The 22,986-nt window shown below is 40.2% G+C and overlaps 1 long non-coding RNA gene across 1 annotated transcript in view; it reads left to right on the top strand.

Moving 5' to 3' along the window:
• LOC147342506 (uncharacterized) overlaps positions 1–22,986 on the top strand; it is a 1,735,326-nt gene that overhangs the window by 1,521,374 nt on the left and 190,966 nt on the right. The window contains exon 6 of the long non-coding RNA XR_015157704.1: positions 2,027–2,089. This is a non-coding gene — a long non-coding RNA (uncharacterized LOC147342506). The remainder of the gene's footprint in view (positions 1–2,026; positions 2,090–22,986) is intronic.

The raw sequence follows: 22,986 nt of genomic DNA, 5'->3' as shown, positions 1-22,986 counted from the left end.
TTAAATACTGTATACAGTTACAAAGATTATACACTACCTGGGAGAATTTCAAGGGGTTTTAGCTAATCCTGCTCCCCGTTCTTTCCCTCCCTTCCTTCCTTTCCTCTATCCAACCTTCCCTTCCTCCCTCTTGCTCTCCCTCCCAACTTCCTTCCCTTTTAGCCACAAATATTTACTGAGCACTCATTTTGATACATTGCTCAAGCCCGCCCTTACAACCATCATTGTAATTTTAGCCTCATCTTCTTGGGTCTGGGCCTAGAATATTTGCTAGCTTTCTATCTGGCCTTCCTTACACCACTTACGGTCTCTACAGGCCAGTCTCACACAGTTCTCAGCATATTTCCTCAAAAATGTTTCACTGCTTATAAGTAATAATGTAGAGTATTTGCCTTTCCTTGTCTCACGTATTTCACTAAGCAAAATACTCTCTACATCCACCTACTTTGCTGCAAATAGCATTATCTCATTCCTTTTTATGACTGTTCAGTTCAGTTCAGTTGCTCAGCTGTGTCTGACTCTCTGCGACCCAATGGACTGCAGCACGCCAGGCTTCCATGTCCATCACCAACTCCTGGAATTTACCCAAACTCATGTCCATTGAGTTGGTGATGCCATCCAGCCATCTCATCCTCTGTCGTCCCCTTCTGCTCCCACCTTCAGTCTTTCCCAGCATCAGGGTCTTTTCCAATGAGTTGGTTCTTCACAATATTAAATTGCATGTGTATACATATACAATGGAATATTAGAAATATTATATATATATACACTTCCCAGGTGGCTCAGTGGTAAAGAATTCACAAGCAATGCAGGAGACACAGCTTCGATCCCAGGATCAGGAAGATCCCCTGGAGAAGGAAATGGCAACCCACTCAAGTATTCTTACCTGGGAAATCCCATGGACAGAGGAGCCTGGCGGGCTATGTCCATGGAGTCACACAAGAACCAGACACAGCTTAGTGACCAAACAACAGCATATATATATATCACATCTTCTTTTGTTCATTCATCTGTTGATAGACACAGGTTACTTCCGTATCTTGGCTTTAAACATTGGGGTGTATATCTCTTTTTGAATTAATGTTTTTGTTTTCTTCAGATATAAACCATATATATATATATGCAGGAGTGGAATTGCCTGATCATATAATAGTTCTATTTTGAGGAACCTATTTTACACAGTGGCTAACAAAACAGACTCACAGATATAGACAACAAACTAACGGTTACCAGTGTGGAGAGGGACGGGGGAGAGGTAAAATAAAGATGTGGGATTAAGAGGTACAAACTACTATGTACAAAATAAATAAGCAACAAGGATATATTATGCATGAGAGAAATACAACCATTATTTTGTAATCAATTTATTCACAAAGTACGATCTATAAAAATATTGAGTTATCATGTTGTATACCTGAAAGTGAAAGTGTTAGTCATTCAGTCATGTCCGACTCTTTGTGACCCAGTGGACTGTAGCCTACCAGGCTTTTCTGTCCATGAGATTCTCCAGGCAAGAATACTAGAGTGGGTTACCATTTCCTTCTCCAGGGTATATCTTTCCAAATCAGGGATCAAACCTGGGTCTCCTGCAATGCAGGCAGATTCTTTACCAACTGAGCCACCAGAGAAGCCATATATACCTGAAACTAACATAATATGGTATATCAAGTATACTTCAAAAAAATGCTTCACTGCTTAAAGCTTCCGAGTAAATCTCATAGAGGTTAAACATGAGACTTTATAGTATGGCATAAATAGGTCTTAATCATCTTCCTATTGCCTGCTAAACTTTAACCCCCAAAATAAGCAAGTGATACTGAGTTTGGAGCCCAGCAGGAGACCAAGATATCTTAACATCCATGAAAGTACATACACCATTCTGCCTGTGATTTCATGAAATGTAGGATTTAGCTTTGAAACCAGTTGTATTAGGAAATAAGTCAATGATTTAAAAAATGCTTCTGACTGCCCTGAAACTCAGTCATTTGAGGCAAATAAGTAACAGTCATTAATCATCTCTTGGCAGAAGCTGTTTTTCTGAAGGAGTGAGGTGACGGTTGGAACACTTGATCTTTTCTTTCATTAAAAGGTAAGGGCAATATTGCAAGTGACAATTCTTAGGGATCTGATTTTTGGTCATTTTTTATTTTAATTTCCCTATACCCTTTGTTAGAACATACTGTAATTGGCTTCCTGCAAAGCACTGGAAAACTTGTAGGTTGTGTTGTATTCCTGTATTTTAAAAGGGAAAATGTCAAAAGAAAATGAAATCTCTTTTTGGACAACAGCACTGGTCCCTGAAAATTATGCTATTTGAGCTGAAACTTGGCCAGGCTTCAGAGAGAAGCCTGTGACGTGCTCAGTCATGGGGAAAGGTGCCATGCTTGACTTGATGGGCACAGGTTAAAGGACACCAGTCTGTATCCAGAGGGATTTGAAAACTTGTGTTTGGTCTGGACAAGCTTTGACATCCAAGGGTGTCTGATCTAAGGTATAGCTGTTTTTTAAAATAGCATTGCTTTAAGGGTAGCATCTAATCTTCAGCTGCCAGTTTGAAGTTGAGGACTGGAGACTTAAACTGCAGGGAAGTAGGTTAAGTTTAAATGAAGGACTATGGTCCTGAAGAAAGGAATTAGAGCAAATGCAGATCAAGAAAAAAGTTCAGTCATATGTCTGGTCTGAACACAAAGGCAGGCACTGGAAAAATGCCTAGAGAATGGTTTCCCTAAACTCATCCAAGAGTTGTTTATCAATCATAGGATAGAAAACTAACTCGGAATCCTATTTGCTTGGGAGCCCTGAAACTACTAACACACTCCATTGAGTGATTTGTAGTGTTGAGAGGGTGAATTTTCTTTATGTCCAATGTCCTCGTCTATAAAACAGGATTGGTGATGAGAGTACCTACCTCCCAGACCTGGATGCTGGGAAAACATGTCCAGGCATGGCCACTGCTCCTTTCAGTGACCAACTGGCCACACTGAATGACTTGAACAAAACTTCTTCCATTCGATGATATGCATTTTGTTTGCAAAATATTACTTGGAAATAGTACAACAGCATGACATACAGTATACAAAAACAGTGCACATATAAATTGACCGTTCATAACATCGGTTTCATTTCTTTCCACACATTTTGCTTTCTGAAATGCCAAATCTGGCATCAGTCCTCTGGGTTATGCTTGGTATAATTATATGATTTTTTAATTCAAGGAAATTGCTTCTTATTTATGTTGTGTGAGTGTCAGGTTTGGGCCTTATTTTTGGTTTGCTTTAGGTTGATTTTGGACCTTTTGACTCTTATTAGCAATTTCCATTCTGAAAAGAAATGCAGTCAAGTGAGACTAGATTTGCCACCAATGAGCTGTATACAGCATATGAAAGTAATATCCTAAGTGTTTTTGAAAGTGTTTGTGATAACTAACTACGTGGCTTACACGAACAAATGTGCAAAAATAGTCCTATAAGCTCCTGTGTGCTGTGACCCTTAGAAACTAGGTACTGTAAAACCACCCTTGCAGGTGAAGAGTTTTCTCCTACCATTAACCAAGGCTGGAACTGCATTGCTCCTAGAAAAAAATAGGGAAGAATACAGGTATCTAGACAATCTGTTGGGATGCAACTAGGCTGCAGGCTCTAGCATCTTCAGAGGTGGTAGTGAGTAAGAAATGAGAAAGAATCTATGGGCACACTACACTGTGAGTGGAATATACATATAAATTTTGGAGTTGAGGATGGGGAGAAAGTAAAGATTCCCTAGGACGGGCATGCAAAAATCTCCAGGTGAGTATGTATACTCAGGAGCCATGTAATGGATTATTGTATTGATTTATTTTATGGCACGGTTTCAAGTATACTTACAAAACACCAAAGGGAGGAATAACATTCTTTAGATTCAAACACAGCATTTGATGAGACACACTGAAGTAAACGCTCCTCCAGTGTCTGCCTACAACCCTCTCTATTAGGCCGTAGGCATGAGGGCAAGAAGCCGAACTCAGAGACAGTACTAACTATCCGCTTCATCTCAGCTTGCTTCTAGGACTCTGGTTCTTATACTTGAGTCTGTATCAGAATCATATGGAGGGTCTGACAAAACGCAAGTGTGGATCTCCATGCCAGAAGTCATAATTAAGTCTGGGGTGGGGCCTGAGGATTTGATTTCTAACAGGCCCCCAGGAGAGGCTGGTGCTGAACCATTGATCTGGGATACATATTTTTTTCAAACTCTTTCCCCTACCATGTCTCATTCCTAAAGGCTACATAGGGGTAGATGGAAATCTTTCTGTTAATTAGCTAATAAGGCAAACTCCCAGCAGACTTGTGACTCCAGTCTTTCACGTATGCAGACATCTGAATTCTAGCTGAAATCCCCAGATTATTATAGACATAAAAACGGAGACTTGGTAGAGATGAAGCAAATCATTCAAATTCACACTGGGTGGAGAGGCAGGATTTAAGCCCACATCTCTTGACACCAGATCCAGGACTGTTGCTAAAATACTGCTTATGGTTGGGAGTTTTAGGCTGAGTGACTCTTTATGACCAAGACTACATTGAAAACAGGAATTTACACTGTAGAGAGATTCTCCTGTAGTGTACACAGTAGGAAATGAAATTAAGAAAAATTCATGGCCTTTACTGTCAGTAAGAACACTGACAGATCTATTTCAGAGGCACTCAGTCTAAGCCTGGACGGACTTCTCTCTCTCTTGTCTTTATTTCACCTGGACCGTCTGGCTGCATTCTGCTTTACCAGGGACTTTAGGGCAGTTTGGGTTGTTTTTCTCTATTAAAAAATAAACCAGAATGATGAAAAAGACATGCATGCAACTAAGTCACATCTGTCCTGTCCAACTTTTTACGATCCTATGGAATACAACCCACCAGGTTTATTTGTCCATGGGATTCTGCAGGTAAGAATCCTGGAGTGGGTTGTCATGCCCTCCGCCAGGGGATCTTCAATAACCCAGGGATTGAACCCACGACTCTTGTGTCTCCTGCATTAGCGTGCAGGTTCTGTACCACTAGCACCACTTGGGAAGCTCCCAAAAAGGATATAGAAAATTATATTACTTCTATTATGAATAATGAGTAATTATGCAAGTTCTCAACAGTTATTCTTCTACTACTTAATTCTAAGGAATATTAAGCAGGAAAACTTAATGGATAACTTCAACTTCCATTTGTGCCCAAGAGATATTTTACAGCAAACATGGTGCTAATGTCCATCTGACTATTCTATGTAATTCTCAATATGAGTATAATGTTAAATAAAAATAAAGAATTCTTAAAGAAACTAAAAAAAAAATAAATAAATAAACCAGAAAAGTAGATTTTATTGATGAAGAAAGAAAAATTTGCAAAATCAGTCATATTTAGTTTTTTTTTTTTTTTTTTAACATATTGGTGTATAGTTGATTTCAATGTTGTGTTAGTTTCAGGGGTACCGCAAAGTGAATCAGTTATATATATATACCTATATGGACTCTTTTTTGCATTCTTTCTCCAGGTAGGTCAATACAGAATACTGAGTAGAGTTCCCTGTGCTATACAATAGGCTCTCATTACATATCTATTTTATATATATATAATATGTATTAGTGTATATATGTCCATCTCAGTCTCCCAATTTATCCCTCTGCCCTCCTTACCCTCTGGTAACCATAATTCCTTTTCTACATCTGTAACTCTATTTCTGTTTCATAGGTAAGTTCCTTGGTACCCTTTTTCAGATCCCACATGTGATAATCATATGATATTTGTCTTTCTCTGCCTGACATTTCACTCAGTAAGTCAATCTCTGGATCCGTCCTTTACAGCCATCAGCGTACTTGTGACCATATCAAATACTGGCTTTTCTTTTCCCAGTACAATGGCTAAAATAAGCAAACAACAAATACCGAGAAGAATGAGTAGAAGCAATTATATTTCTTGTTGGCGCTCTGCAAATTTCATCTTGGTTCATGCTTCCCCACAGACCTTTCTCCAAGTTATTTTATTTTTTTTTTTTACCAAAATAATTTAATCCTTAAGGGAATTCCAGTGCCACCTCTTCTAATAACATTTGTTGGACACCTACCATCTTGAACTTGGACTGGCTAGGAGGTACAGTAAAAGGGAGCCTGGGGCCAAGACATAAGACCTTGATGCTGAACTGGGGTCTTTTGCTAACTAGTTTCTGCTAGGATGTCATTTCTTGGATCCTTGATTCTTTCATCCTGAAGTTAAAATAATTATATTGACCCTAGCCAGGGTTGGAAGGGTTTACATTCACATAAAATGAGTTGTAAACTGTCAATGATATACAAATGGAAGGTATGATTAATAGTTCTCAGTAAGGAATGAATAGCATACTTTCCCTCTCCTTCACTTTTCCACCCCCACCCCACCCCCCCAACCCCCCCACATCTGGACAATTTTGGCTTGTTGTTTTCTCTTGCAAAGGAATCAGAATTCCATTGCTAGTTTATTCTCCAGGAGCAGTTAATATTTCTCAGGGCTAGGGAGCTACTTAATTCACAAGAACAGGCATTGGCCTGGAAGGAGACACGGACCTCCCACACTGAAGTCCAGCCATAGGCTGATGAGTCATCTTATTCGTCAGCAAATTCTCATGGAGTAAAACATTGTCTTCTCTCTTAACTTGAATCTAAGGAACATGGGATGAGGTAGATTGTGGAAAATCTATGAGACGATAAACTCAAGGCTACATTACTTTAAATTATCAAGGCGATCGTGTAACTCTAGCCCATAAGTCAGTTTCTCTGTTAATGAAATTCAACCCACCAGGAAAAGGGATGAGTACTTCATGTTCACTACTGATTTAAACTATTGCTGCTGCTGCTGCTGCTAAGTCACTTCAGTCGTGTCCGACTCTGTGTGAGCACATAGACAGCAGCCCACCAGGCTCCCCCAACCCTGGGATTCTCCAGGCAAAAACACTGGAGTGGGTTGCCAGTTCCTTCTCCAATGCATGAAAGGGAGAAGGGAAAGTGAAGTCGATCAGTCGTGTCCGACTCTTAGCGACCCCATGGACTGCAGCCTACCAGACTCCTCCGTCCATGGAAATTTCCAGGCAGGAGTACTGGAGTGGGGTGCTGCGACCTTGAAAATTACACTTTGGTATTTTTATATCACTAGTGCAAAAACTAGGTTTCAGTAAGACAAAGCCCACAGTCTCACAGGCTTTGCCCCATCTCAGGGACCCCACTGGTAGAAAATCAGTGTTTAGAATAGTTGGGAGCTACATACCACGGGAGCAAATTATGTGCGTTTCAGTCCTTACTTTGCAATTTAAAAGCAATGTGCTTGAGTGTTTTTGGTTTATCTGTGCCTCAGTTCCCTTTGTTGTAAGATGGGATGGTAATATTTCACAGGGATAGCAAAGATTAAATTAGCTAAAACTTGTAAAAGGCCCAGTACATACAAGCCCAAATTTTAATCAGCTATTAGTGAGCATGGACACAACTGAGCAACTAACACTTTCACATTTTCTTTTTTTTTTTTTTTTTTTTATTTTTAAACTTTACATAATTGTATTAGTTTTGCCAAATATCACTCTTACAGTAGTTTGGTCCCCCAACATCTGAGTTCTCATGAGGTTAGTCAGAAATGTTTTATAGAGCATGTTCTTTTTGGCCAGGCACTGTCCTGGGAACCAAAGGTCGATCTTCTTAGAGGTGATGTGATTCTGATGATGTGACCTCATTTTTGTTAGTTCAGAGTTTTATAAGGGGTCAGAATATATTGCCATACGTTAACTTCTCAAGCAGAGGCATGATTGTGGAGAAGCGAGGAGAAAGGAGAAGAGATTAAACAGATTTGGAGGGAGGGTGGTAAATCTGAACAGAAATGATACTAATTATTTTTAAAGTTGGAACTTAAAATATTTATTCAATGCAGCCTAAAGATGGATAATGGATATTACAGAAAGACCAAGCACATCAATGAAGCCACAAAGGCACACAAGCACATGGCATGTTTAGATAATTTACAAAAGGAGAAAAGCAATGAACAGAAAAAGAAATAGAGGTGAGGGTAGAAATGTTAGTTGAGGCACATTGCCAGCCATGCTAAGGAATTAATCCTAAGAGCCAGGGGTAAACGCATTGTTTGAAGCAGAGGAATGCCACCTTCAGACTTTCATTTTCCTTCTTAATTGTTCTTGTTCTTTCACTTTCTACCACACCTCTTCCCCTCTTTCCATCACGAATAAGACTTAAGGCACCAGTTCATTGCATGGGAAGATCATATCAAGGTGGGAGACATGACTGGTATAGCAAATTATCCAACCAGTCCATTCTGAAGGAGATCAGCCCTGGGATTTCTTTGGAGGGAATGATGCTAAAGCTGAAACTCCAGTACTTTGGCCACCTCATGCGAAGAGTTGACTCATTGGAAAAGACTCTGATGCTGGGAGGGATTGGGGGCAGGAGGAGAAGGGAACAACAAGGATGAGATGGCTGGATGGCATCACTGACTCAATGAATGTGAGTCTGAGTGAACTCCGGGAGTTTGTGATGGACAGGGGGGCCTGGTGTGCTGCGATTCATGGGGTCACAAAGAATCAGACACGACTGAGCAACTGAACTGAACTGACTGAAGTGGTATTTGAAGTGAGTTTAGAAAATATATGGTAGAATTAGCAGAATTTTTTAAATTAATTAAATAAAGAGTGGGAAAGAAAATGAAAAAAATAACCAAGGTTTTCATGTTGTTACAAATGGGTAGGTAGATGGGAGTGTCAATCATGGAGACAAGGAGCATAGGAGATAAGTGAGTTTGAGATGGGAAGATGCTCTTTAGGGTGTGTTACATTTAATGTACATTCAGAGGATCGAATAAGCCTTGGGAAATATGTAATAAAGCATTTCACTTTAGACAAACTGGAATGGCCAGGTCAGTGTTTTTGCATATTTGCAAGTCCCCAAACAGATGCAATAATGAATGAGTGAATTAATACTTAAATGGATGAAATTATGCATGTGTGTGATTGTAGTTTGAAAGAATATGAGAATGAACAGATAAACATTTGAAAAAATTCATGGGCATACCATTGCTATTCCTAGCAAAAGTCCTAAAGCAGATTTAAGAGCTGGTTTGTATATTTGCAAAAAATCCATATATTAATATAACTGCCTCAGCCTAACCAGATATGGAAAAAAAACCTTAAACCCACTTATTCGTTTGACTTAACTGACCTTTATTGAACACATCTTCACATATTAATCACAGCAATTCTGCAGCATGTCAGTCAGAATAAACTTAGAGGACTCCAAAAACATTCAGCACAGTTTCCATCTCCATCACTCAAAATCAATGAGGAAAATATAAAAACTGAGCAAGGCATATTCAAGGGCAGCCTCCGCAGCTCTCTGATGGCTTCTCCTGTGAAGCAGTCTCTCCATTGTCTTCCCTTCTTATAAACCAATAAATATCTACATGGATTTAAGCATCCCCAGCCCGCAGTCAGAGTACTAACGTTTTTTCCCTGCTCCGACATTTCCATGAGCCAGTTCAGTCAAGTCCTCTATGGTCCGTGGAGTTCTTATCTTTAAGAAAAGACAGGTCAAGTAGCTATGTTGTAATCAACCCAGGGTTTTGATAAAATCTTAAAGGAATATTTTCTCACTGCTTTTTTAAAAATTTACTCATTCAGTAAGTTTTTATTGAGGACCACTATGGGCTTCTCTGGAGAAGACAATGGCAACCCACTCCAGTACTCTTGCCTGGAAAATCCCATGGACGGAGGAGCCTGGTAGGTTGCAGTCCATGTGGTCGCAGAGGGTCGGACACGACTGAGAGACTTCACTTTCACTTTTCCCTTTCATGCACTGGAGAAGGAAATGGCAACCCATTCCAGTGTTCTTGCCTGGAGGATCTCAGGGACAAAGGAGCCTGGTGGGCTTCCATCTATGGGGTCGCACAGAGTCAGACACGACTGAAGCGACCTAGCAGCAGCAGCAGCAGCATGGGTTTCTCAGATGATGCGAGTGGTAAAGAATCCACCTGCTAATGCAGGAGACACAAGAGATGCAGGTTCAATCCCTGGGTCAGGAAGTTCCCCTGGAGGAGGAAATGGCAACCTACTCCAGTATTATTCCCTGTGGACAGAGGAACGTGGTGGGGTACAGTCCATGAGGTCACCAAGAGTCGGATGTGACTGAGCAGAGAACATAGTACTGGATATTGGAGCTACAGAGACAAACAAAATCAAGTGTAGTGCTTGTCCCCACATGACTTAGAGTTTCATTCTAAGTCCAAGATATTTGGGAGTAGTTACAACATCTCAAGGAGGTCAAACCAGTCCATCCTAAAGGAAATCAGTCCTGAATATACATTGGAAGGACTGATGCTGAAGCTGAAACTCCAATACTTTGGCCACTTAATGCAAAGAACTGACTCATTGGAAAAGACCCTGGTGCTGGGAAAGACTGAAGGAGTGAAGAGAAGGGGATGACAGAAGATGAGATGATTGCATGGCATTACTGACTTAATGGACATGCGTTTGAGTAAGCTCCAGGGGTTGGTGATGGACAGGGAAGCCTGGTATGCTGCAGTCCATGGGGTCACAAAGAGTCAGACACAACCGAGCAACTGAACTGAACTGAACTGAACAACAGCTCAATGAGTGCCATCCACCTGTCCATGGCATTCTCATTGACAACTCATTGACTTTATTGCTTTGAGGCCAAAATTTAATCAACTCAGTAAATTCTACTCACTTGGTTAATCTCATGGTATCTGTAGTTGAAAAATTTGAGTTGCCTGCATGCATATTGTATATGGATAAGATGATAGCAAAGGGACCACAGTGCACACTGTATTTAGAGCCCTTGGACTACTTATGTAATTGCTAAGGCTGTGAAATATGCCTGGTGTACAGGGCAGTTGGGCTCCAATATCAGGATAACCTGGGTTGAAACCTGGCCCTCTACTTCCTAGTTATCTGGCTATGAACAATTCACTTAACCTTAGCAAAAAATCCCCAAACTAACTTTTATGTACCCTTTGATGGAAACATCCACATAAGACTTTTTTACTTGGTTCTCCCAAAAACTGGGAGAAAGCAGAGTATTTCTTGGGACAGGTAAGGAAATTGAGATTTAGAGAGGTAAATACAGAAGACTCAGGGCTTACAGGAGAGGGAAATGGCAACCCACTCCAGTATTCTTGCCTGGAAAATCCCATGGACGGAGGAGCCTGGTAGGCTGCAGTCCATGTGGTCGCGGAGGGTCGGACACGACTGAGAGACTTCACTTTCACTTTTCACTTTCATGCATTGGAAAAGGAAATGGCAACCCACTCCAGTGTTCTTGCCTGGAGAATCCCAGGGATGGGGGAGCCTGGTGGGCTGCCATCTATGGGGTTGCACAGAATCAGACACGACTGAAGCGACTTAGCAGCAGCAGCAGGGCTTACAACTGGAGGAGGAAGGTTGCAAACATAGGATTTTGACCTCAAGCTCAGCTTCCCCCTTACCGTCGTCACTCCAGCTATGGAAGCTTTGGAAACTCATCTCCTTTGCCGCCCCTGCCATGCCTGGTGCAGTGTCAAGCAGCGGGTGGTGTCAGTCCTCCCAACACTGATGGGGAAGCAGCTCCTTCTTGGGGAGGGTCCATCTGACCTCTCTCTCTCTCTCTCCGGGCAGGCTGGTTTCCCTATCACAAGTGTACTTCTGCAATACCAATTAACCTCTCCCTTCTCTGAATTCCAAAACTGCCCAAGCCTATCCTTGTTGTCAGCAGATATCTTAGAAACTTCATTTTCGACGTGCTTTCCAATAACAGCAGCAATTACTCTTAATCATCATTTATACTAATTTGATGCTTCAGTGATATTATGTATTATGCATGTCCTTCCTAATTTTTTCATTTTTTTTAAACTGTAAGTGAGAATCAATGTAAGGGATTGATGTCAAGCTTTAGGTAGTTATTAACATGACTAGGGTTATCTAACCTTATTAGGTTGATTGTAGTTTCTATTTTGTATCTTCCAGCAAATCCTCAAATTGATTTTAAAATGCTGCTATTGACCTAAAGATTCTTAACAACAGGAGGTTTAAATGCTTTTCATTGTTATGCTTCCTGCCTATAATACCAATTACTGTTCAAACTCTGCAGTAGAGAACTGCATTTCGCTGTAGATTTCCATTCAGAGTCAGGGCTTGGTGTCTCTTAAGAGACAAACATTGGGAAGAGGAGCCATCATCATTCAGTCCCATCTCTCACACCCAGAAGAAATCCCCTTACCTGCAACTCCTGCTAGATAGCCAGCCAGTCTCAGCTTGAATGATATCTGGGAGCTGCTGGGAGCCGGAGAGGACTTGAGCTGAGTGCTCAAAGGACAGTTTAAGACCTTTTCTGCCACTAACTCATTTTGTGGCTTGGATTATAGTGTATGATCTATTGAAGGCTCAGTCTCTCCATTGGCAAAATCAGGATATTAGACTCTGTCTCAGGAAAAGTAGCATCTATCTCAATGTGTCAGTGTTTGAAAAGGGTCAAATTAAATACATAATTCACAACCATGTATATGAGTATGTGCTTCTGTTTATGAGCATGGGATATGAATGTATACCTCAAAGACCCTACACATATATCCCAGCTTTGCAGAAATTTTTTCTCAGGACCTCTAATAAGTCTAATAAATATCTTCATCCCTTCAAGTCATGCCTGGCTTGCAGCTGGTCCAAATATAGGAACTGTGGCTCTTCTTCCTCCTTCTCTTTCCTTCTTTCTTTTTCTTCTTCTTCCTTTCATTTTATATGAGAAGAGTGCACTTACAATAGCCAGAACTCTTCGGCTGAAAAAAGAAGGAACCCAACTAAATCCATCTTGAACAAAGAAAATAATTATTTACGTAGTGCAGACTCTCCTGGAGGAACCACACTGCAGGAACTGAGACAGGGATCCAAACAACATCACCATTTTCCCACTTTGTGTTTTCTCCCCCTGGTAATTAATTCAAGTATTTTCTTATGCTGCAGATTTGCATTCTTTGCGTGTTAGAAAATGTGTGCTCCTAAGTTTGTACCTTCCAGGCTCAATCACCAGGGACATTCTACATCCATTTAGAATATCACTTAAAGGTACAAGTTGTCCCAAAGATGATCTGGTAAACAATAAGCCGCTGCACCGATTGATGGCTGCTCCTGAGCTCATGCAGAGGGTGCTAAGTGGGGGGCACAGAATTCTGAAGAAAGATGAGAGGTCAAAAACCCTATAGAGGGACACTATATACCTAAGTGGTTATAAAATTCTTATACTGTGTTTCAATTTACTGTCCTTTAAAAACTCTCCACCAGCCTGATTTTGTTTTCTTTTCCAATTATGTTCTGTACAGTGTAAGTCTAACCCCACTTCAACATGAGGAGCCTCATAAAATCTGTTTCTTTTTAGACTTTGATGTGTTTCAAGTGCAAATATGCCATGCACTGTAATTGTGCTACAGATTGAAGTGATTAGGTGGTGCAATTCCAGGGTAGCTTTTGAAAAAATGATTCTGGCATCAGGCCCTCTGCCTGCATTTGCTGTCCTCTGCTCAAGTGCCCTCACTGAAGAGCATGCAGAGCCCCGAGTTGCCCAGTTGCTGCCTGCCCACTTTCAAAACCCTGCTGTCATCTTGGGCGATTTTCTTCCACCATCCTTCATACTACTTGGTGAGGTCATGATAAGGTCAGCAGTCATGGCCCATGGAGAGCTGTGTGACTCCCTGCAAGTTCAGAAACCTCTCTGTGGCTAGTGCTCTCATCTTCAAAATGAAGGCTGAAGAGGAGGAGAGACATATACTTAACTTGTCCCATTTTTCGCAGGCACCTTAATTGCTTCCCTCACTCATCCTGTAAAATAGGTATTATGTGTTATAAACTTATTGCACATTAGAAATGAAGGAAACACGAGCTACAGAATGAAAAGAGTTCTAGGCTTCAATCAGAAGGTCAGGATTCAGATTTCAGTTCTATAGCTGATCCCTGAAAGTTAGAACAATTCATTTACCCCTTGAATTTCAGTGTGATTCCTGTAAAATGAGTACAAGCATACCTTCCTTGCAAGGCTTGTGAGATAAAAGCTAAAATGTTAAGCACCTGACCTGTCTGTCATATGGTAGGTGGTTAGCAATTGTCTATAATGTTTCTGTGTGTGTGTTTATTCACTAATTCAAGAGTGTACCAGTTATTAAGGAAATAGATCTGGTTTCTATTCACCTTGTCACAGCCCTGAAGAGTTTCCTAAGCAAGAAGGATTCAACAGCAAACACATCCCATAATTCCTAACATTTAACTTTGTAACTTCTCTTATGCAGCTCTTATTTGAAATGACTGTTGTTTTCTTATACCCCTAAAGGCCTGATGTGTATGATCCACAGTAACACAGTCTATCCCTCTACCTCAGATCAGTTGTTGTGCAATATGAGTGCCACTCACGGGGAATTCCTCGTACATCCTTCTACGAGGAGTAGCTTGTATATGGAGACCTCATTTCTAAGGAACCAAAAGGGAACTTTTGATATATCTTATAGTTGTTCTATATACCATACCACACCAAAAATATGTCCCAAATTTGGTAAAAATAAAATTATTTATACCTGTTCTCTTGATGCAATGACTCAAGTCAGTCAGTCAGTTCAGTCGCTCAGTCATGTCCAACTCTTTGTGACCCCATGGACTGCAGCACACCAGGCCTCCCTGTCCATCACCAACTCCCAGAGCTTGCTCAAATTCATGTCCATTGACTTGGTGATGCCATCCAACCATCTCACACTCTGTCATCCCCTTCTCCTCCCACCTTCAATCTTTCCCTGCATCAGGGTCTTTTCAAATGAGTCAGTTCTTCGTATCAGGCAACCAAAGTATTGGAGTTTCAGCTTCAGCATCAGTCCTTCCAATGAATATTCAGGACTGATTTCCTTTAGGATGGACTGGTTGGATCTCCGTGTAGTCTAAGGAATTCTCAAGAGTCTTTTCCAACACCACAGTTCAAAAGCATCAATTCTTTGTCGCTCAGCTTTCTTTATACTCCAACTCTCATATCCATACATGACTACTAGAAAAGCCATAGCTTTGACTAGATGGACCCCTGTTGGCCAAGTAATGTCTCTGCTTTTTAATATGTTGTCTAGGTTGGTCGTAGCTTTTCTTTCAAGGAGCAAGCATCTTTTAATTTCCTGGCTGCAGTCACCATCTTCAGTGATTTTGGAGCCCCCCAAAATAAAGTCTGTCACTACTTCCATTGTTTCCCATCTCTTTGCCATGAAGTGATTGCCATGCAATGACTAACAGATAGTTATTTTTCTCAGTTTATATAAGCTCATACATTTATTATTAATTAACTTGATAATTAATTTTCAAATGCTGAAGTAAGCAGGGGAAATAATTAACATCTCAAATTATTCAATCGAATAATATTAATTGAGCAGGCAATAATCATCACATGCCCCATGAGCCCTTCCCTGGTACTTTACATACATTTTATCTTTCATTAGCACAATAAGTGGAGAAGGCAATGGCACCCCACTCCAGCACTCTTGCCTGGAAAATCCCATGGACGGAGGAGCCTGGTGGGCCACAGTCCATGGGGTCATTAAGAGTCGGACAAGACTCAGAGACTTCACTTTCACTTTTCCCTTTCATGCATTGGAGAAGGAAATGGAAACCCACTCCAGTGTTCTTGCCTGGAGAATCCCAGGGACATGGGCTGCCATCTATGGGGTTACACAGAGTCGGACATGACTGAAGCAACTTAGCAGCAGCAGCAGCACAATAAGATCTATGCTACAGAAGTTGGTTTTACTGACAAGGACAGGTGAGAATGGTTAAATTAAGAATGTTCAGAGAGATTAAAGGTTAGAAAGTAAGTGGCAGAGCCACTTTTTCTGATCTGTCTGGATTCAGAACTTTTTACCACCATATTACACAAAACTTCCTTCTATTGCAATAATCCTGTCATAAGATATGATAGGTCTTGAGGCTATAAAACCTAAAAAACAGAATTATTATTTGAAAGAGCTTAGGATTTAGAACTGCACCATTCAATATGGTAGCATATTCAGCAACCATATGTTGCTAATGCAAATTGAGATCTGCTATAAGTATACAAGGCACACTAGATTTCAAAACTTTGTTCAAAAATGCAACATATTGATAATTATATATTGATTGCATGTTAAAATTATATTGGTTATATAAAAATATATTACTAAAATTAGTTCTGTTTTTTTTTCTTTAATGTGGCTATTGGAAAACTTTAAATTGTATAGGCGACCTGCACCATTATGTTTATATTTGACAGGGCCAGCCGAGGAGGCAAAGTAAAAAGATGATTTTAATGCAGTTTGATTAAAGATTCCAAAGACATGGGCACATAGAAAAGACTTTAGAATCCTGGAAGCTTCCTTTCAGGAGAGAGGTGTGAGTGACAAATGAGTAGTTATTACAGAGATAAAAAGAAGCAAAAGGTATTTCAGGAGAAGAAAATGAAACAGCCCAGCCCATTTAGGGAACATCAAGATATTCAGTAAAGTGCAAAGAGTAGGAATAGAGAAGTGGCAAATGCCTCCGGGATTACACAAGGGCAATTTTCATTATGAAGGCTTGGAGCTACTTAGGACTGGGGATATGGAGTATAACAGATTGCACTTCTATCTACATAAAGACAGTGTGATCCTTTGAGCGAATACTGGCCCTTTGGTCACAGCTAACCCTGACTTCGGAAAAGTACATGATGCACAGCTCCTAATAGTGTGATTGACTGGGATTTTTGACTTACATCAAACACATCTTCTGCCTTTTGTTAAAGACATTTCTTGGTTCTAGTTGTCTTAAAACTATGTACAAGTGACCCAAGCAAAAATACCTTCTTAAATCAAGCTCCTGAAACCTATTGAAATTAACATGTGCATAAATGTTGGGGGACTACTGTATCTAATTCTGAATGCTTTTCTCTCATCTTCCATTTAAGTGCTCTGATTCCAAATTACGCATGGTCTGGACACACTCATTGTATTCCAAAAAAGAGGCATGCCAATGCTCTTCTAAACCTGGGGTAGGGTAGGACAGGATAAGCCTGTTATTTTTCTCAGGAAATCAGGAAGATTTCTGCTCCTGGAGTATCCTTCAAGAGGGTGGGGCTAATCGGAGACCAAAAAAAGCAAAAATTTTTATGGATAGGAGTCTCACTAGAAGGAGAAAGGACAAAAGATCAGAGAAAACAGTAAGGGCAAAGACACAGTTGAGAGCTAAGACCTTGCTCAAGCTTCCACGTCTCTGTGATTAACAAAACACCCAGGACATCCCCAGTGACCCACTGGCGATGTCTCGGTGGTGCTCATGTTTGCATGAGTGACAAAAAAATAAAAATTTAATGAATCAAACAATCAGTCATATAATGTATTAAAATCTAATTCTATCATGGAACTTGCTAAGTGTCCTTGGACAAGTAACTTATTTTTTTTGGAAGGGGACATTTTTATTTCTTCAGACTATATATGGACTTAGAATTTCCATTTAAGACAACATTATGTGGTTCCACACATTCAGGAATATAAACTTCTGAGACTCTCGCTCCTTACAGCAGGTCAATTAGGAAAAAAAACAAAAAACAAAAAACTAATACACCAAAGAATAGCAGTAGCAGCAATACACTTATATGTGAATTTTTTAATCTATTTAACAATACAAGTATGCCAAGGATTTTTCTCCCTTTGTTTTATTCAAAAGCCCATCCTTTCATGAGCAAATAGACAATGCATCCACTTTGTTTTCAGTGCGTAAGAGCATAGTATATGTCCCTGAAGATATTTAGATACTTGAAAATATAGAGAGATGAGGGTACTATGAAGTCACAAAAAAGATCAAGTTTTTGAATCACATTTAATTTCTAGGGCTCTCAAGAATTTTCATGAGCTATATAGGCACAGGCCACCTCTTGTTATATGTCTGAAACATAAACACTCAAATGCATACTATCTGAGAGTATGTGAAATGAAGCAGGTATGCTTGAAATTAAGGAGGGAGATTCCCTATGCTGTATGTAGCTTTCTAAATTAGTGTGTATTTGTGGAGTCCCTAAGTGAGAATATTTTCTTTCCTTTCCTTTCTTTCTTCCTAAAGTTCCTTGGGATAATTCTAACTAGCATTTATTCAAGATCAATTTTAGAAGAAATAACTTACTATAGGATGCAGACTTGTGAAAAATACCGTGTCATTCTTTTCACATTGACTGCTTCCAAATTCAGAGCTACAGTTATTTTATACACTGCAATTAAGTTGAAATGGTGACATAGTGGTTTAATACCTTTTATGAAATTGCCATACTTCTGACATATCACATATTTTCATGCTCTGAAAAACGCTAGCACAGTAAATTATTCTGAGAATCACACTGCACCTTTATTTTGCAGAGAGAAAATTTTCATCAATTTTTGTTTTTATTCAGTCAATGCACATTTACTGATCAACTAGGATGTGTCTACACACTTTAATATAAAGAGGAATACCGGAGTTCCTGCCTTTATGATTGCACAGTTTCACTGGGCGTGTGCACACACACAAACACACACACATACACACAGAGTGTTAATATATAGTTTGTAGGAAAATTAATAGAAATTTGTAGAAAGGTAGAACATTGCATTAGATAAATTGCTCAGAGAGGCAGGGCATCAAGGCAGCATTAGACAGAGAAGAGATTTATCGGTAGAAGACACCAGAGAAAGACTTGGGTAAGGCTTTAGATCAGAATGCGATCTGACACTGATGGAAAGAAAGGGAGGAAGTAGACGTGGGCTAGGAAGCATCTCAGACAGCATCATAATTCCCAAAGCATTTAGCCAGAGCCACAGGGAATCCTCAGGCCAAAGATACCTGGTGGCAGATATTTGATTCTCATCAGAACGGGCCTGCTTTTACCCCAGAACTGCTCCATCATTGGCTGGGAACAATCTTCACAAAGCGTGACCTTGACAGGAATGCACTGGTAAATCCAAAGGAATAAAACCCAGAGCCATGAATCAAACATGCTCCCTGGAGCAGGAAATGTGTGACCCACTTTCACGGTTGCCCCAAATAACTAGATTTTTATAGGAGATCAGAAGTGTTCTGCCTAGAGCTGTGATACCTGATCTAAGACTTAAGAGCTGGATCCATAGACAGTCAGATAGAAGCTGATAAGGGACAAGTTATTCCAATGAAGAGGTAGAGCTTGAGTTAAATCACAGAGGAGTGCAAGGTGCTGCTGACAGAGGCAATTATTAGCAGTGTAATATTTGTGGGACATAAAAAACAAATAAAGCAGGAAGTGGTAAAAGATGAGACTGGTGAGGTCAAGCAAAAACCAAATAAAAAATGAATTTATGTTGCAATATAGTTATCCAGTGGGAAATATGGAGCCATCCATAGGATTCAGTTAAGGAATATCATAACAAAAAATGAATTATACTAAATCACTATGGTAGCTGCTGAGAAGGATGAATAAGGAGAGAGAAATCTGAATCTACTTGTTAACTGTTTTAGTAAGATAAGGACCTATATTAAAGCAACAGTCAGAGAAATGAAAAAAAAATGGAAAGGGTACATGATATAATTAAGATGTGAAGTAAGATGTGATTGTGGGATATGAAAGAATGAAAAAGATTCAAGGATGATTGCAGTGGTGTATCTTAGTTGGGTGGATGATGGTACCATTAACCAAATTGAAATAGGAATTCAGAAGTAGTATCAGAAAGTGTGAGGAAAAAAAGCAATGGAGAATTTCAGTGGACTGAGTACATAACTTTTGGTCACACCAATATTCTCAAGTGGAAAGAAGAGAAGGAATTCATGGAGAACAGCAACAACAATAAATGTCATTTGGTAAATATGAAGAGACTTTATGTAGATTACAGAATGTATAGAAACATCAGGTTTCAAAAAAAAAAAAAAAGCAGGTACATGCGTAATGATGTGCTAAAGCTGCTAGCACTGGCTTGAGTAAACTGATTATTACATTTTTCAGAAATTAAAAAAAATAAATGTATTTATTTTCGGCTGCACTCGGCTGGGTCTTTGTTGAGGCACATTGGCTTTATTGCCTTTCAGCAAGTGGGAGCTTCCCAGATCCCAAACCTGTGTCCCCTGAATTGGCAGGCAGATTCTTAATCACTGGACAACCAACAAGACAGTTGTTAAGCACAGTCATTATGAAAAATGAAATGATCTAAACTTAAACATCATTTAAAAACAGAGGTAATAAATATGCCAACCTTGTCACTTCCTAATTTTACTGCCTTTTACTCATATATGATTTTGAGGTTATTGACATCTCATATCCATATGGTGGAAGTATTGTAATATTGTGCTATTGAGCATCTCTCCCTAACTCCATGTCCAATGCCATTATATTGAAAGCTTGAGATCAGTTATGGTAGGAATATTTTTATCCTGGAAACTGGCAAATGCTATAAACAAAGTTGTTTTTCTTTTCCTGGAGAACCATCTGTTGATAGGTTTCTGGTCACGGATAACCTAGGAGGCACAGTTTCGATCTAGAAACTTTGCACGAGAGCAAAAGTAGCTCATTCGATGCAATTGATGCCTGAGGGTTTTGAGCTTTGCTCTGTCAGGGATGGATTGAGACCAGCTACAAGAGACTTGAGTTTCTTATAGGCTCAGGCAATGTAAGAGTCTAACACTACTATACAACTAGGTAATGATTGAAGTATTCGCCTCTCAGATGAATGAGAGCTATCATTGAGTAGAAGAATAGCCTTCTCTCTGGGGTTGGAAGAGGTATCACAAGGTATGGATATGACAGTATGGTAGGAGTTAGAGTAGGGAACAGAGAAGGCAATGGCACCCCACTCCAGCACTCTTGCTTGGGAAATCCCATGGATGGAGAAGCCTGGTAGGCTACAGTCCATGGGGCCACTAAGAGTTGGCCACGACTGAGCGACTTCACTTTCACTTTTCCCTTTCATGCATTGGAGAAGGAAATGGCAACCCATTCCAGTGTTCTTGCCTGGAGGATCTCAGGGACAAAGGAGCCTGGTGGGCTTCCATCTATGGGGTCGCACAGAGTCGGACACGACTGAAGCGACTTAGCAGCAGCAGCAGCAGAGTAGGGAATGGAAGTAAATGGAATTCGAGGTCCTCAGGTATCCCCAGTGAAGTAAGAGACTCTAGTCATTTTCTAGGATTGAGTTAAACTGGATTGTAATAAGCAGGTGTTGATCAGCATAAAGGAAAAAAAGAAAAGCAGTTGGCATGGCCAAGAACTCAGTTGAGGTTGGAGACCTTAGGTGTAATCAGTGATGGTCAGAAGAGTTGAACTCAGTTGTAAGGTGCAGGCATAGAGGAAGTGGGTGACTGTGCTCTCTCAGGTGGGATTTTATGGGTAAAAAGTGGTAGAACAGCAAGGATGAAAGAGATTTGAAGGTGCTTGGGTGAAGATTTTAGATTTAGATGATCCATGTCAGGACCAGGCTGGTTAGTGAAGGAAGGAAGCCCAGGAGGAGAAAAGTCCCACAGAGAAGAAATGGTATTTGACCAAAAATTTACCAAGAGGACCTGAAGAACCTGGTGTAAGCAAGGATCATTGTCTGGAATGTGGACTCCCAGGGTGGACATGGTTGTTCAGAGCAGTCAGAGCCCCAGTTATGATAAAGGCTCCTACTATTTCCATGAGGGGGCCTACAGGGCCCTAATTCAGTTGGGAGCCTCTCTCACAGAATGGGTTAATGGCTGATTTGTGTTAATGTTTGGTAGAAACCAACACAATGATATAAAGCAATTATCCTTCAATTAAAAATAAATAAATTAAAAAGGAAATTAACAAAGAAAAAAATAAAATTTAAAAATAAAGGCAAAATAAGCCATGGTGAAATGGCACTCCTGGGTCAGATCATCATGGAGCTTGTTTCCTAAAGGTCAGTTATTGGCCTAAGAATTCAAGGGAGCACCGTGGATTGATAGATGGTCTTGGCCCTCTAAACCTTGATGATGAAATGCAATTGTTTTTGACCTGTAGAAATAACAAGTAATAGATGTTTTAATCAATAAGTGAAACTATAGTCACACATACACACTTTTTTCCCCAACAACTCAGTGACTGACTAAGCATCGGTTCAGAACTTGGACTGTGGTGATCTTCTATCATCTCCTTTGACACAGATGTGCATTATAGACCTGGAACAGGGAGTCAGAAGAATCACCACCACCCACCTCTTCCAAAGCTGATTGCTCCTCTACTGAGAAATCCAGCTTGTAGCATAGGAAACCCAGATCTGTATGCCTGGCCTGATTTTCTCACTAATTAAGAGTTTAAATAAATCATGTTTCTTTTCTAGGACTGTTTCCCTTTCTAAAAATAAGAGATTTGAATGGCATGACCATCTTAGCCAGGGTTCTTATTGGATGAAAAAACAAAAACCCACTGATACAACCATAAACAAAAGAGGTTTATTGGAAAAGTACAGGGGAAGCTTGTAGACCACAGTATCAGGCAACATAGCGGGAACTCAGGTCTCACAACTTTTTGTGAACCTCACACATCTTGTGTGTTGGGGGGATGGGAGACCCCTGTTTTTCACCCCCGCCTCTCTCCATCTCTGCTTCACTGGTACCTTTCCTCTGCAGACTGACTTTCTCCCCTTAGTTACCTGTGACAGACAATGGCTGTCACCTCTGAATCTGCCACGGTCTTACAGGCCCCCACCCAGAATATTTTGTTGAGTTTTTGTCTTTTGATCCCAGTACTGAGGAGGGAAAGAATTTAACTAGATTAGCTTGGATCAGATGTTCATGAAGCTGTGAGATGGTGGCCAAAAATTACTGGACACAAACATGCTAGGAATGCAACCATGGAGGCTCTTCCCAAGAAAGATGCATGAGCTGGGCATGCTTTTTAAATATATCATACAGTGGGCTTTAAGACTACTTCAGTTTATGAAAGTACACAATTGTTTGACTCCTTAGTCCTCTCCATAGTTGTATGCTGAGTCTCTGCTA

This window comes from Bos grunniens, chromosome 29 (genome assembly GCF_055505025.1).
Source record: "Bos grunniens cultivar Pamir isolate PY7600 chromosome 29, Bosgru_T2T1.0, whole genome shotgun sequence".
In the NCBI taxonomy this organism is placed as follows: domain Eukaryota; kingdom Metazoa; phylum Chordata; class Mammalia; order Artiodactyla; family Bovidae; genus Bos; species Bos grunniens.
This window is presented reverse-complemented; position numbering and strand designations above follow the sequence as displayed.